Source organism: Eucalyptus grandis, chromosome 5 (assembly GCF_016545825.1).
Source record: "Eucalyptus grandis isolate ANBG69807.140 chromosome 5, ASM1654582v1, whole genome shotgun sequence".
In the NCBI taxonomy this organism is placed as follows: Eukaryota; Viridiplantae; Streptophyta; class Magnoliopsida; order Myrtales; family Myrtaceae; genus Eucalyptus; species Eucalyptus grandis.
Window position 1 is genome coordinate 26,913,917 of NC_052616.1, and position 17,406 is coordinate 26,931,322.

The 17,406-nt window shown below is 38.1% G+C and overlaps 1 long non-coding RNA gene across 1 annotated transcript; it reads right to left on the minus strand.

The window, feature by feature from the left end:
* Nucleotides 1-349: 349 nt before the first annotated feature.
* Nucleotides 350-3,645, minus strand: LOC120293156. The gene is made up of 3 exons (XR_005550856.1): nt 3,513-3,645; nt 1,138-1,398; nt 350-618 (listed from the first exon to the last, which is right to left on the minus strand). It is a non-coding gene; the product is annotated as an uncharacterized LOC120293156 (long non-coding RNA).
* Between the last annotated feature and the right edge of the window lie 13,761 nt (nt 3,646-17,406).

Here is a 17,406-nt window from a genome sequence, read left to right on the forward strand (position 1 = left end):
CCGAGTGGACACCCAATGAGAATTACCCGTCTTCATGCGCTAGTGGTCTATCAGCTACGACAAAATCTTTGGGCCGAAATGTGTCACCTCAGCTACACCAATAACCTGCCATGGATGTGCATTGGAGATTTTAATGAGATACTATACCATTGGGAGAAAGTTGGCAAGAGAATAGCTGAGCCCTACAGATTGCAATCTTTTTGGGATTTTATAAATGAGTGTTTATTAATGGATATTGAGAGTAAGGGATGTGCTTTCACATGGGTGAACAACAGAGATGGGGAGGATGTGGTTAAGGAAAGACTAGACAGGGTACTATGTATGATGGAGTGGAGATTGTCTTACCCAATTGCCGAAGTCTTTGCATTACCAGCTCTAGGTTCTGACCACAGCCCGTTGTTACTAAATACTGATCCCAAACCACCGAGTAAGTGCAAAATTTTCACTTTTGAAGCTTTTTGGCTTCAAAATCAAAACTGCCGAAAGGTTGTCACTGAGACTTGGGCCTTTGAACAGCTACCGGACTCCTCTTTAGCTCGCAAGTTTTAGGTAACTTCTCGGGCACTTGATAGGTGGAGTAAATCAACGTTTTCCAACAGTCGTCGTCAGATCCATATCCTACAGCAGCAAATCTAGCAGCATATCAATCAAACAGGACATAACTGTGATAAAGCAAGGTAAATCGCCTCAAAGATGAAGTTCAACAATTATGGCAACGGAAGAGCAATATTGGACAATGAGGTCACGCATTAATTGGTTGAGGTGGGGGGCGGGGGGACAAGAATACCAAATTTTTCCATGCGGCTACTATACAAAAATGGCAAAACAATCGTATCAGTATGCTTCAAGATGAGGATCAAGGCAGATCAGAGACTCTGAAAAACTGAAAAACATAACCATGGATTTCTTTCGCAACCTCTATCGTTCAGCAGGACACCAAGATTATCTTCCTATTCTAACGCAATGCCCCCAGATGGTCACAGCATAGATGAATGCAGCCCTAATAGCAGAGGAATCTCGGGAGGAAGTTAAACAAGCTACATTTCAAGTAGGGGCAACAAAAGCCCCGGGATTGGATGGCTTTAATGAGTTGTTCTATCATACTTACTGGGATGTTCTACAAGAAGATATATTTACCTTTGTGCAAGAATTTTTCACTTCAGGTGTGATGCCCCCAGTTTTTAATAGAACACTTATTACTCTAATCCCCAAGACATCGCATGCTCAAAGGTTAGATCAATACCGTCCCATCAGCCTGTGTAATTTCATATATAATATAATTTCAAAAGTGATGGCTAATCGCTTGAAACCTTGGTTACCGAGTTGATCTCCGAGGAACAGAGTGCCTTCATGACTGGTCGACAAATCCAAGATAACATTTTGGTAGTCCAAGAGGTCCTGCATTAGATAAAAATCAGGTCAAGAAAGAAACATTTTCAGGCCATACTAAAGCTGGATATGAAGAAAGCATATGATCGGGTTGAGTGGGATTTTCTAGAGGCTTATTTGCGACAACTGGATTTTCACAATACATGGGTTAAATGGGTAATACAATGCATAACCACAGTATCCTTAAGTATCAAATTAAATGGTGAGCCATTACCCTACTTCTATCCTACTAGGGGGCTTCAACATGGAGACCCTCTTTCTCCATATATATTCATCCTTGTAGCAAATGTCCTATCTATCCTCATCAAGCAAGCAGTCGACATGGGAAATCTGAAAGGGATAAAATTCAACAGGTGCTATCCTATCCTCTCTCATATGTTCTTTGTTGATGAAGCAATATTTTTCTTAGATGGCCGTCTCCTTGAATGCCAAAATTTAGCGAATATCTTTACGGGCCAGTTGTGAATAGAAATAAATCTGGTCTCTTCCTTAGTGAAGCTTCTCCAAGAACTCTACAGTAGAACCTAGCTAGAGAATTGAGAGTACCCGTGCTTGAAAAAACCGGGAAATGCTTAGGAATACCGTCGGATTGGGGGGTGTCTAAAAAGGATATGTTTGCTTGGATCTTAGGGTGGGTTAGTGCTAAGTTGGCGGGCTGGAAAGAAAAACTCATATCTAAAGGTGGGAAGGAAATACTGTTAAAATCTGTGGTTTAGGCTCTCCCATAGTACGCCATGTCAATCTTTAAGATTCCAGTATCTATCTACAAATCCATTGAACAGAAGATAGCTAAGTTTTGGTGGCAAAATCATAGTACTAGATTGGGAATCCATTAGAAGGGTTGGGACCTACTTAAAGAGCGTAAGGAAAATGGGGGGCTTGGTTTTCGTGATTTACTTGCTTTCAATAAAGCACTTTTGGGTAAACAAGCATGGCGTCTTCTCCAAAATCCATCACCCTTGTGGAGCCGACTATTCAGAGGTCTATATTTTCATTCTGCTGACTTCTGGCATGCGACTAAAGGACATAGACCATCCTGGGGCTGGCAAAGCCTTCTCTTAGGTCGTGATTCCATTTTACCTCGGCTCCAATGGTCTGTAGGTAATGGGAAGAATATTTTCATTAGAAAGGACAAATGGTTATCTAGAGGAATTATTGGGGGACCTGCAAATAGAGGGGATCCAGAGATGGTGGCTGATTTTTTACATTCAGAACAGTCTACTTGGAATGTTCCTCTTCTTAGGAGAAGTTTTGATGACCAAATAGTTGAAGATATTACTGCTATACACCTAGGTCCAATGTCCACTATAGATCAAATTATTTGGATAGGCACGCCAATAGGAGAGTATACGGTGAAAAACGGCTACCACTACCTTCGACATACAACCCCACCTAATGATCCTAACTCTGCATCTACATCATATCACACACCATCCCGATTATGGAGACAGGTCTGGACTACAAAGACTTCCTCAAAAATTCGAATTTTCTTGTGGTCCCTCTGCCACAACGCGTTTGCTGCAAGGGATAACCTATACCGACAACACATCCTTCCTAATTCGATCTGTCAATTATGCCCAGCTCAACTCCCTAAAACCACATAACACATTTTTCTCCTCTGCCCATGGACTCAGAGTATCTGGTCCCATCCCAAAGTCAACCTTGACATCTCAGTGTACAATACAAATCGTATGGATGCTTGGCCAGCAGATATATTCGCAAGTGGAATTATTGTACTTGATCTAGAAACAATTGCATCCCTCCTTTGGTAGATATGGAAAGCTAGAAATCATGTAATCTTTAGAAATCAACGAATAACGCCTGCACAACTTGTAGATTTGGCGTTCATAGATGCAGAGCTTCATCGTTGGTTTCGGTAGACGGCATAAAAAACAGAAACAGGGAAAACGTCGGTTTGTAACTCTCGGCGGTGGACTCCCCTGGATCCAGGTATTATAAAGGTAAACATCGATGGGGCTTTTCCCATAACAACAAAAATAGGATCCATGGCGTGCATTTGTAGAGATCATGCTGGACAGTTGATTGATGGATTCTCTCGGATTGTACTAGCTCTCTCCCCACTACAATTGGAAACTCAAGCCCTAAATATGACTCTAAAATACTTGCTACAGCAAGGCATGGGAGAAGCTCACGTACAGGTTGAATCAGATTGTTTAGTGCTTGTCGAAGTCGTTAAGCTGATCGCCACCATGGGACTGTTGAACGCTGTTCGTGGAGAGTGCCGCTTTGATCTCGCGTTTTCCTCATCTGAGTATCCGATACTGCAGGCGTGAAGCTAACACAATTGCATATTGGGTTGCCAAGGCCCATGGCCGTGATACACTTGTTGCAAATTGGGCCTTCACCTCCTCAAATACTTCTGGAAAAATTATGTATTGAGTCCCAGCATATGGGTTTGTAATATTTTCACTACGTAAACGAAATGCTACGTATCTTTAGACCAAAAAAAAATCTAAACACTATATAAAAATTCAAAACTTCTCTCTACAAGTCTCTCTACACTTTTTGTGTGAATGCGAGTAAGGCTGAATTTAAAATTCATGTAGCCCTACTAGCTAGAAATAATTCAAATACAATGATTGAGTTAAAATTAAAGCATACAAATTATATAAGCAACTTAAATCGTATGAAATTGTGCTTCAAAAGAAAACGAGATATTCTACAATTAGACATGAAATTTAAAAGCGAATAATGAGACTTTAATATTTTGAATAATATACATAATAAGGAAATATGTTGTTACATTTTCTTTATGTGGGGTCAGTGGTGTTATGATTCAAAGAACAAGTCTATTGGGGGTTTTAAAACTTGTCGCGATAATGCGATTAAGTTTTTTCAAAAAGTGTAGTTATGCTTCAAAACTTTCAATGTCGGTGCAATCAAGTTATTTTTTTAACTTCGTTAGTTTGGTTAATGGAACTTGTTAAGTAGCATTTTGTTAATTATTTTCTTTTACAAATCTTAATTAAACTATTTACAAAATGAAAAAGGATATTTTTTTTTAAAAGAGAAAACAAGCGAGAAAAAAAGGTTACAAGCTTTCGCCGGTGGGCCACTACGCCTCCTATTAGCAGAAAGCGCCGGTGGAGGTCGTATTTGTTTGTTTGAAATCATGTTGAAGTGTGAAGGGAGAAGAAGCAAGTCTTTTGCATTTGTTTGTTCAATCAAGTAGAGAATCATAGAAAACGTCTTCATTATGAACACACAGAATTTCGTTGCTGAAAGAAGATAGATGCTCGAGGGAGCAACGAGACCCTGTTTGAAGCCAAATTGAGCGCGCTTAAAAAGACCATACGCAGGGATTTTCCTCTTGTCAAGTAAAAGATCTCAATATCCTCCTTAAGTTGATGGCATCGAGAGCAATCTTTTGACATTTTAGATGTTCTGGGATTGCTTTGTATTTGTTAGCAGCAGCTTTTTATGAGCTGAAACTCCTAAAGTTTATGCGGGATGGAGTGAATTTGTGGAAGCCCTTAGCTTTAGCGATAGCATACCAAGCCTGCTTCTTTAAAGCCTCGCCTTGTATCATGTGAAAATGAAGGTTTGCTTGGATCTCTATGGATCGGGCAGCAAGTACATTGTGCAAATTCTAGAGTGTTCTTTAGCCCGGTGACCTCTGCCAGTCCTTTTGGGCGATGGGGGTGACGGCGGCCCACCGACGAGCTCTTTTTTTAGCTTGATTTTTAATTAAAAAATTATAATTTATTATTTTTTTAATCTAATTTAGTTAAGATACGTGAAAGAAAATAATAAAAAAGTGCCACTTCAAGAGAGAAAATAATTTAAAAAGTGTTGCATTGGCATTTTCGGTTTGCAAAATTGACAGAATTATTAACAAGCGCCATGGTCTATAAAGCACCAACACTCTTTGGAAGCTTTTGTGTTATGCTGGACACTTCGACACGTGTTCGAAGAGTATCGAACACGTCTAGTTTGAATTCATCGTCCAGCAGTTTATTATGTCTAACTTTTATGTTGAGATATCTGCCATCGGTCATTATTTGCCTTTCTTACATTTTAAGCTTAGTTTTAATTTTTATAGGAGTAACATTTTGCTTCTGGAGGCTACTTAATTAGATTAAGGGTGCGTTTGATAACGTTTCTGTTAAAAAATTGTTCCAGGGAATAGAAAAAAAAGAAGCTATTTCCATTCCGGGGAACAATTTTTTAACAGAAGAACGCGTTTGGTAACTACACAAAATTTCTATTTCTAAAATAGAAAAAGAACAAAAACACGTTTGGTAAACTTGTATAATTGTTCTATTTCTTTTTATTTTTTAATATTTTTATTTTTTTCATTTTTTCATTTTTCATTTTTCATTTTTCATTTTTCTTTTTTTTTTCTCTTTGGCCGGCAACTGGTTGGGCGACGTCTGACGAGCTCATCGGAGGCTAGGCTGGCCCTGGCAAACCTCCCCAAGCCACTGGTGAGGCACGGCCTCACCCAGATTTGGTAAAGCCGAGCCTCGTCGAGGACAGGTTGGCCTTCAACAAGCTTGCTAGGTCTTGCCCTAGCCTGGTGAGGCTCCGATGAGGCTTGGCCTCACCTAGACAGTGCGAGGTCGGCCTCACCCTGGCCTGGCGAAGCCCGACCTTGCGCCGGCTAGGAAGGCCGAGCCTCACCATGGCCGCACAAGGCTTGGCTGCCCGAGGCTCGGCCTCGCCTAGGCTGGGTGAGGCCACCTTGCCCAGATCTAGTGAGGCTGACCTCGCCCAGCCATCGGCGACACTCCGGTGAGGTCGCCAACGAAAGAAAAAAGAAGAAGAAGAAGGAGAAAAAAAATAAATAAGTTTTGTGTTTTCTTTTGTTTCTTCATAAAGTGTTATTGGGAACAAGAAACAAGAAAATATATTTTGAACAAACGCGTTTCTGTTCTTTTTTGGTTCCCCGGAACAAAAGAACATAAATTATATTCTGGGCCCTAACTCTCTTCTATCAGGTTACTCATAATTTCTTCATTAGGAACCTTTCGGGTCATTCATCTCAGATCTTCTTTCTAATTCAATGTTATTTTGTTTGATGATCATTTAACATATAATAAATCACCTCTGAAAAAAAAAAAAAACTTTGGCATTCGTCTTAACACTAATTGTTATTTGCAAATTAATTTCAAGCTAAAAATTCAAATGTGCCTTCACTATCAAGCGTTTTAGGAGAAAGTACCAAAAAAGTTATAAATCAATTGCAGTGGTACCAATTTGATCATAAACTTTTTAATTCGAATAATTTAATCCTAAACTTTACCACAATGGTATTAATTAAGTCCATCCGGCTAATTTTGATTAGAAATCGTTGACATTGACGCTGGCTATCCTACGTGGCACGATCAATATAGAATGACCTTGTCGATAAAATTTACATAGTTTTTAATATTTTTTTATTTTTTATTTTTTTATTTTCTATTTTTCTTTGACGACGGCAAGGGTCACCGCTACCCTCGCTAACCATTGGGTGAGGCCTTGCGAACCTTTGCTCGCCATTGATGAGGGTTGTGGGCCCTCAAACAAGCCATTGTTCGCCTAGCCGAGGGTCGACAAGGGTGGCCTTGGCCAAGCCACGAGGGTTGAGCCCTTGCCAAAGGTTGCAAGGTCGAAGGTTGGGCCTCGCGGTTCTCGCCTACGATCGATGATGGACTAGGCAAGGGCCCAACCCTCATCGGCCAAGATGATAAAATACAAAAAGAAATATAAGAAAACAGTAATAAAAATTTAAAAATTCAGAAAAAAATATTAAAAAAAGTTATAAAATTTGTTCACATAAATGCGGTTGTGTCATGTGAAATGGCTAGCGTATATGACAGTGATCTCCAGCAAAAATTAGCTAAATGAATTCAATTGGTACCAATATAAAAAAAATTATAAATAAATTTGTCCAATTAAAATGTTTAGAAATGAATTTGTATAAATATGATAAGTTTAGAACTTTTTTTTGCTTTTAGTTAAGTTGAAAATTTATATTGAGATATCTGTGATCCACCATGAATTGAGGACTCGTATTAAGTGAAATGTATTGGTTTTCTTATTTATGAATGCCCAAAATATTGACCTGAAATTGTTTGGTCAAAATTGGAAAAGGAAATTACTTAGCTAAAAAGGAAAATAACTCTTGAAATTCACTTCCATTGTCATAATTTTAACAGCTTATTATATGAGTAGACTAGCATAATGGATGCGACGAAAAGAATATTAAATATATATTAAAAAATAGGGAGTTGGATAAGAAAATAGGTAAAAAATCACAACAACAGTCCGCACAAATTAACTGTGTGATGGTTTTATTTGTATGTTGATGGGCCTAAGTTGGCCCGTCCGCCCATGTTGGGCCTAAAAGCCCGGCCCGCAATATAAAGGCCCATGGATGAAGGGTTGAGATATGAAGGGGTGTTACGTTGAGGGGATGTGCCTTTTGGAAAAGACGTATTTAAGGGGAGAAAAGAAAAAGAGAACGTACCTTTTGGTTGAACATACGCTTTTCTTTTCTCCCTCTCCCAAAACCAACGTAACTTTTCTCCCCCCTTAAACCAACAGCACGCTCCTTGGTAGACTGGGATCAGATTCTTCCTCGAACTTCAACGATTGGTATTTAATTTGTGGATAATAAGGTACGCTCGATTCCGTGGCGTGTCTTTGATCGGTGATACATGTTCTTCTTGGGCTCGTCTTCCACATTCATTTTAGGGATTCGATTTAGTGTCGAATCCGTTTTTAAAGAATCAGTAATTCCCAACACTGTGTAAATACTAAGTGTAAATACTAAGTCCTTAAAATAGATTGCAATTTGAAATAGATTGCAATGGTAGCTATAACAATAGAAACACTAATTTTAGGAGAAGTGAAATATATATAGATATATTTATATATACAATGATTTAATATACTAACACTTACGAAAAAAAAAAACGAGGTAGTCGTTGTCATCCCATGTCACATATTTTTATCATGATATGCATGGAGGTGGAAAGACCGCGTGGGCCCCAATCTCTTGTTTCCAACGCACGAAAGTGCCCTGGCCAACGGTTCCGGCAAGAAGCCGGACACAGATTTCCTTTGCTTGGCTCAATCTAATTCTCCAGGGGCTCTCCATAGACTTTTCCTCAATGGATGACTTTCCATCCCAACACTCCCCCTTAAAATAAAAGGAAATCCGCAATTCATCGCCATGTCCATCAACTTCCGATTCGATTCAGAGAAACTCCTGAAGAAGAGGACCCAAGGAAAGAAGCCAAGAAATGGGGTACGTCGTGTTCGTTTCGCTCCCGATGGTGATCCTCTTTGTCATCCTGTGCTTCTTATGCTACCGCTTAGGCAAGCGAAGGGGCCAAGAAGAAGGCCAGGACGTCACAGCACAGCAGCTCGCCACAGCCAATGGAATTCCGATGCCACCATCGGCGCCTGGGTATCCTCCTCCGCCACTGCCGCCCGCGGGATATCCTCGGCCCCCGCCACAGTACTTCCCTTCTCCTTCTCCTCAGAATCCTACCGCCCCCTACATCAAGCAACAACACGGCACGAGTTATCAGTAAATTTTTTGTAAATGATTACTAAATCCATGATTGTGCCAGTGCGATCATGTCATCAGTGAGATAAACTGGATTCCTTCTGTTTATCCGAGTTTTGATATTCCATCTGTAAATTTCCTTCTTATCAGTCTTGTCGGAAAGTCGGAGGGTGTAAATCAGTCCACTAAGATTATCATGTATTTAAGAATCCCAGCTTTTCTTTTTCCTTTTCTGGGCCAGATCCAAGAATCGAAGTATTGAGTTGATAATGACTTGATTGGTTTTCAAGGTGAGTCGGTTCCCACATTTGAATTAAGAACTGGACTAGATAGAATCAGTTTCAAGCTCTTGATATTAGGACCGGTTGTGAATTTTTCTCTTTTTCGGGGGGGAGTTAGTCCTCTCTCTCTTTTCTCCGTCTCATCTCTTGCTTGTGTTTTGGAAGTTTTCTGTCCTGATGATCGAGTGGGTTTCTAGAGGTTTACGGTGGATTAGATCATCTATGGCTGCCATTAGTTAGGTTTGATGTGGTTTTGTATCTCGTAATGAAGGAGAGTGATTTTTGCTAGTGTTTTTCTGCACACGAGCAAAGCGAATGTAATTAGCAAAAGAGATCGTGGTGATTTGGGTTGTCGATTTCATTCCCTGCCAGTAAGATGTATCTTGACAACTACTATCCCGTTGACGTTGTTGGCAAGGCTTATATTGTTCCACCAATTCGGTTCTGCTCAAGGTACTGGGAATTTGATTAATTTTCATCCTTTCTAAATTTTGGGCATTGGGAATTGGACCGATTTCCAGAATCACCCTATATCAGTTGGTCCGATCTGATCCGGTCTAGTTCCCAACTTAGATTGAGACCATACTCACTCTTAACAGCAACTAAGATTTTGGTAGCTAACACCTATAACATTTTATAAGCAACAATTTATGTAATTAATACTTTAGAAATTGAAATATTTCTTATTAGTTGTACTTAGCAAGAAATTGGGACACTCATTAACAAGACTCCAAGGTTTCGTTTGTTTCACGAAAAATAAATTATTTGAAAAATATTTTCGTAAAGATGATCGTTTGTATCGCTTGAAATAACTAACCACTAAAAAAATATTTTCATTACCGATAACTATCGATTTATCTCTAGATATTTTGTGGACCATGAAAGTATTTTTTTTTTTTGTCCATATTTATAAGTGATATAAGTAATCATTTTTATGAATTTATTTTTTAATTAATTTATTTTTCAGGAAACAAAATCACCCTAATAATTTGTTAGGTCTATCTTTTATCTAATAAAATCACTAAATGGATTTGATGCGCGACCATGTCTTATTTGGTTACAGTTAGAGAATAGACTTAACCGCGGTTATTTGTATGACAGCAAGACAATTAAGAAAATTTCGAATTTTAAAATCATATAAAGTATAAAAATTGAAAGATCTCATCTCTTTTTATTTTTTATTTGTGTCGTTGCTGTAATTCATGAGAACATCTGGCCGGCCACCTAGTCTTCCAACTGGCGCCATCATTTCCCTGTACCACGCCCCAAGTTTCTCTGGGGGAAGGCGTCGTGGGGATCAGACGTGGCTGCCCTCTCCCATAAAGGAGTGTTCGGGTCAGCCAATGGGGCCGGAATCTTTATTCAGGCCCGGATCCCGGCCTGAGAGGGGCGTAAGGGGTCACTCTCCCCAAGGAGGTTCTCCCTCCGTTTCTCTCTTTGAGCAGTTTAAGGACCTGCTTAGGTCCAACCTAATGAGTATCTTTTACCACAAAATAAAATTGATATCTTTCAATTCTTAAAATAAAAACGAATGCATCGTGAAGACTAATTGCTATTTTAAAATTAAATCTAAGCTAAAAGTGTAGTTTCAATTCAATGTTAAAGCATTTTATTATGCTCAGTAAACTATCGATACTCGCGTCTGAACCCAAAAAGAAAAAAAAAATATCAATAATTGCGAAGCCGCATTGTCCCTCAAGAAGTTTCCTAAGCCATAAAATCTATGCAGATGCACATGTTAGCACTCTTTTTCAATCCAATTTGGTAAGAAGTTGAATTGCATGTGCGACTTATAGGAGGCTCGAGAGCACCGAAACAATGGCAGTCTGTATAAAGGCATTATGCATGTGTCACGGGCCGATCAATTGGGATCGTGACCACGCGGCGACTCGGGCTCTTGAGTAGGCTCACTTTCGGCCCGTGACACATGGCTGATGGGTATGATGCACCGTACGCTCAATCTCAACTCGGTTGACTCATGCATCACCGAACATGTATAATATCTCATTGTGCATGTATAATGGACCAGAGATTTCAAGACACAATGGGCCAAAGAAGTGGCCAAGATGACCGGATAAGTTTTGAAGCTTCTAAGGGCCTGTGAACCTCATGTGTACTGCAAAATATTCTTTGGGCAATATGAGAAATATACACTTGTATTCCAGAGTATTCTTTGTAATTAAAGCCGGTCGTAGATGGAAAGATGAACATTCACTGTTAGATAAGGGGAGATGTGAGGTTGTAATCAAATGGTTCACGTATAAATAGGGTCCCTTCTCTTCATTTTGTCACCCAGCAATCTAAACACTAGATAAAAAAATCAGAACTTCTCTCTACAAGTCTCTCTACACTTATTGTGTGAATGCGAGTAAGGCTGAATTTAAAATTCATGTAGCCCTACTAGCTAGAAATAATTCAAATACAATGATTGAGTTAAAATTAAAGCATACGAATTATATAAACAATCTTAAATAGTATGAAATTGTGCTTCGAAAGAAAATGCGATATTCTACAATTAGACATCAAATTTAAAAGCGAATAATGAGACTTTAATATTTTGAATAATATACATAATAAGAAAAATATGTTGTTACATTTTCTTTTTGTGAGGTCAGTGGTGTTATGATTCAAAGAACAAGTGCATTGGAGGTTTTAAAACTTGTCGCCATAATGCAATTGAGTTTTTTCAAAAAGTGCAGTTATGCTTCAAAACTTCAATGCTTCAAAACTTCAATGTCGGTGCAATCAAGTTATTATTTTAACTTCGTTAATTTGGTTAACGGAACATGTTAAGTAGCATTTTGTTAAGTATTTTCTTTTACAAATCTTAATTAAACTATTTACAAAATGAAAAAGGATATTTTTTGTAGGGTTAATACCCTAAAAAATTTGAAACTAGTACACTTGTGACAAATTTACCCTAAACTATTTTTTTGACCATGAAAAAACCCAAACTATTATACTCGTGACAAATTTACCCTGACTAACTATAAACTATTTACAAAATGAAAAAGGATATTTTTTTTAGGGTTAATACCCTGAAAACTTGAAATTGGTACACTTGTAACAAATTTACCAAAAACTATTTTTTTGACCATGAAAAACCTCAAATTGGTACATTTATGACAAATTAACCATAAACTAATTTATTCGACCGTAAAAAACCCCAAATTAGTAAAATTGTAACAAATATACCCTCTGCTAAATTAGATTAATACCACAAAAAATCACAAAAATTGTAAATTATGACAAACGGAGCGTAAAATCTCAAATTAATATATCAGTCAACTGTTACATGTGATTTAACTTAATAATTTGACAATAAAATTTAACGAAAACTAATAAAGGGTAAATTTGTTACAAGTGCACTAATTTGAGGTAAATTTGTCAAAAGTATACTAGTTTTGAGTTTTTGGTGGTCAAAAAAATAGTTTTGAGTAAATTTGTCATAAATGTATTAGTTTGGGGTTTTTCAGAATATTAACCATTTTTTTAAGAGAAAACAAGTGAGAAAAAAAAGATTACAAGCCTTCACCGGTGGGCCACTACGCCGCCCATTAGCAGAAAGCGCCGGCGGAGGTCATATTTGTTTGTTTGAAATCTTGTTGAAGTGTGAAGGAAGAAGTCTTTCGCATTTGTTTGTTCAATCAAGTAGAGAATCATAAAAAATGTCTTCATTATGAACACACAGAATTTCGTTGCTGAAAGAAGATAGATGCTCGAGGGAGCAACGAGACCCTGTTTGAAGCCAAATTGAGCGCGCTTAAAAAGACCATACGCGGGGATTCTCCTCTTGTCAAGTAAAAGATCTCAATATCCTCCTAAAGTTGATGGCATCGAGGGCAATCTTTTGACATTTTAGATGTTCTGGGATTGCTCTGTATTTGTTAGCAGCAGCTTTTTATGAGCTGAAACTCCTAAAGTTTGTGCGGGATGGAGTGAATTTGTGGAAGCCCTTAGCTTAGCGATAGCATACCAAGCCTGCTTCTTTAAAGCCTCGCCGTGTATCATGTGAAAATGAAGGTTTGCTTGGATCTCTATGGATCGGGCAGCAAGTACATTGTGCAAAATCTAGAGTGTCCTTTAGCCCGGTGACCTCTGCCAGTCCTTTCGGGCGATGGGGGCGACGGCGGCCCACCGACGAGCTCTTTTTTAGCTTGATTTTTATTTAAAAAAATTATCATTTATTATTTTTTTTAATCTAATTTAGTTGAGATACGTGAAAGAAAAAAAAAGTGCCACTTCAAGAGAGAAAATAATTTAAAAAGTGTTGCATTGGCATTTTCGGTTTGCAAAATTGATAAAATTATTAACAAGCGCCATGACTATAAAGCACCAACACTCTTTGGAAACTTTTGTGTTATGCCGGACACTTCGACACGTGTCCGATACTTTTTTATATTTGATCAACACATGTTGGAAAATCCGATACCCTAATCCAGAATTTGGACATGCAAATTTGAAATTCTGACACTTAATTCCGACACGCATAGGGTCAATTTAAAAAAAAAAAAATCAGTAAATGAGGAAATGATAAAAAAATAATAAAAATAATAAATTGAGAAAAAGAAAAATCTAGTCTTCTCTTCCTTTCCAACTCTCATTTTCCGTGATATAAAATTTACCCGTCAAGTTTTTTTCCTCTTCTCTTCCGACATGCTTTGATAAGTGAGTGTAAAATGTGGATTGCTTGTTTTTTTTTTTTTTTTAAGTTTTATAGATTATTATAATAAAATTGAATCTATCAAATTGAAACAATGAATAATATGAACAAATGGTGGATTTATGTTTTTAGTGTAAATTCATTTTAGACTCTTTTTTTGGTTATTTATTCATTTATGAATTTGAATCAAATTAATTTGATTAAAATAATCATAAAAATGATCATTAATCATGTATATATAATATATTTAAAATATAATGTATCCCAACATATTGGAATCTCTATTTTTTGAGAAACGACATGTCAGCATATCGCGTTGTGTCATGTCGTATGTCGCATGTAAATATCGATACTTCTTAGGTCATGATGCACTCGTTAAGTTTGTTTAGTTTCAAAAATCAATTTTAAATTATTTACTTCACATAACATGAGAACTCGCTTTGTTTGGTTGAAAGAAAATTTTATTCATTATTAACTTCATGACAAGACAAATCCAAACAAAGCAATATTCAAAATATTGCAAAACAAAGCCAAGTTTAGAAAACATGAAGGATCAACAAAGCAATAGTAAGGTTAGGCACACACTTATTCCACAAGGACGAATCTGTCAAGCAAAATAATAGGCTACCAGTCACTGAATCTTATATTTTCATCAATGATGAATATACGCTGGAAATACCACCGCCTGCAATGGCGTTGCTAGCTTGAGCTCCCTCCCTCTTACGAAAGGGGAGGAGTTTGAATCCTAGAAGCGTTGCTAGGGATTCTTAAGCGTGACGTCGGGGTGATGGGTCCTTCACTAGCGTCACTCCAAGTTTGCTCACCGGTTGTCGGCTGTACGGGGTTCCTTGGGTCACCAAAAAATATATATATACACTGGAAATTCCTTCTTTAATAATTTTGGTGTTGCCAATTGGCAGCACTCGTCTAGGCTTGGCTACCTCTACATCATCGTCATACGAAAACAACCAAATAGGTTAAATAAACATAAATCTAACATGATTCAACAAAACACCAAAGTCCGTGTGATCACCATTGATATTGAAGGTAGAAAATTTGTATACAGACAAAGTAAAGAAGTATCGAATCCCCCAAAGTATATTTATTAAACTATTAGATCTAAATCGAAAGAAGGTAGTTTTCATATCTAAAACTAGATCGGGAGAAAAGAGCTCCCATATCTAAATCAGGACAAATGAAAACATAAGAGGAGAATAATAAAACACAAATAAAGCAAGAGAGGAGGGGAGCATGGAGGAAGGTTGAAGAAGAGAGCGAGAACTCAATAATTGAAATCTATAAGATTTTTGTAATTAATTATGTAACAAGTATTCGAAAACACTCGATAATTAAAAATCCTCATCAGGTGAAAAAAAAAAAAAAAAGACACTAAATTCACCCCTAAATGGCTCCATCCACCTGCAGAGGATTAAAGGGACGAAATGATTCGAATTGCAGGGTCCCATTCATGATTCCGCACCGTCTCAATTTTGTTTTTATTTATTTATTGCCTTGTCCTAATAATGGCAGACAAGGCGAGGTTTGGGCTGGAGACTTCAGACGTTCGGGATGGTGACTGGACGGTAAAGCAGATATAAAAAGCAGAAAATCATCTAACTCCCTACATACACCTTTTTGTGCGTAATTATTTTTATTACTCGATTGTCTTGCCTTGATTACGGCAACCGGCAATTATGTGCAATGAATTTTTTTTTTTTTAAAAGATGCAGAAAACCTAATTAATGTGATTTCTTGTAAGATCCATCTAATTTAACAATTTATGCGAATGGTATTATATGAATCATATGTAACAATAAATATTTTGAGCTCTCTGCAACTCCTTTACGACAATCAATGGCTTTTGGTCCCCAAAATCAGGCTTGCATTTCTCGTCGACATTGATCGGACTTAGAACAAGGAAAACCAGAGGTCCTTGATCTCCAATTGACCTTCTTAGAGATCAAGCTAATATTCATTTGCTCATGCTTGACCCAATCCTTAGAGCTCGAGCCATCATTGTTCTATTCTTTACCTCCTGTGAAAAATACAGAATAGGCTTCTTTCCTTGCTAATAGAATTTTCAAAACTCTTTAATAAATGTTCGATTAATATCTATTGAAAGGTTGTGGTCTTGCGTAATTATCTAAGCACTATGCAATTGGAGGTAGGGGACCAGGTTTTTCACTTGGATTTTGAAAAGTTATTACATGGATTTCCTCCATACATGGGAGTCTCATATGAACCTTGATTTTGACAAGGCCTACGCTAGATTTTGACTGAAATCAATCAAATTCAATGGATTTAGCGATTTGGCGACGTCAATTATATTATTGGTAGGGACCATCAAAATTTACTGGTTCGTAGAAATTAAATATGGTTGCTTGAAGTCCATGTAATGATTTTGTTAAACCAATACTTCATCTACGAAGATGGGTCTGAACAGATGCAATTAAAATTAAAATTACATTTGACTTTGTAATTTTTTAATGTGGAAGTGGAACTTTATGCCTTCGGTAACTACCCGTCAGTAAGATTCCTCTTTAACCTCATCAAGCTTGAATTTTTAGAAGACAGAATCAGATGTTTTTTTAATGAAAAATTTCTCCGACTCAAGTTAGCAAGCGGATTACGAGTTGAAAGGGTTAATTTTTCTTTGGCAAAAAAAGAAGAAGTTATATTGATATCTAGTTTTTTTGGTCGGCAAGTAACATTCATTACTAAAACATTGCTGAAGCTCAACTAAGTCTGGAATCAGTACATAATAAAGACCACGGTGGCCTCACGCCCGCCCGGGGGGATAGGGGTGATCGGTTCCGGTTCGGTCCGGTTCAACCTTGGAACCGGGAACCGGACCGGGAGCACCGGTTCCCAAAATTGCGAACCGTGGACCGGACCGTTTGGTCCTAGGACCGGGAACCGGACCGGACCATCGGTTCCATCGGTTCCGGTCCGGTCCGGTCCGGTCCAAAAAAATCAACTATACTTTTTTGCACTAAAGAACTAAAGAGTGACCGCGCTCTTGACTGATCAATTCCATTCGATTCTCGGGCAATTCAACAAAACTAATCACACGTGTTCCACATGCAAAATATTCAAACTTCACTTGTGTGATTCACGGGAACTCTTGAAGTCTTAGTCTCACGTCGAAACTATCAACGAGATTTTTTCTATAAATAAAAGAGTAATAAAAAGGATTTTAATGGTCTCTTGGCCACATAAGAGGTTGCTACCTAAAATTGCAATTTTGGTTGCAATAAGTTATCATGTTTATATGTTTTATTAATTCTATGTATATAAATTATATATAAAAAAGTTTGGTTCGGTCCGGTCGGTCGGTTTGGTCCAGTTCCCACCTTGAAACCGGGAACCGGACCGACCGGCCACCGGTTCCAAGATTAGGAACCGGAGACCGGATCGCCGACCGTGGGAACCGCCCAAAACCGACCGGTTCGGTCCGGTCCGGCCGGTTCCCGGTTCGGGCGGTTCCCGTTGCACACCCCTAGTGGTGGATTATGCAGCCAATTATTTGGAAGAGTATTGTCCCAATGAGCGTT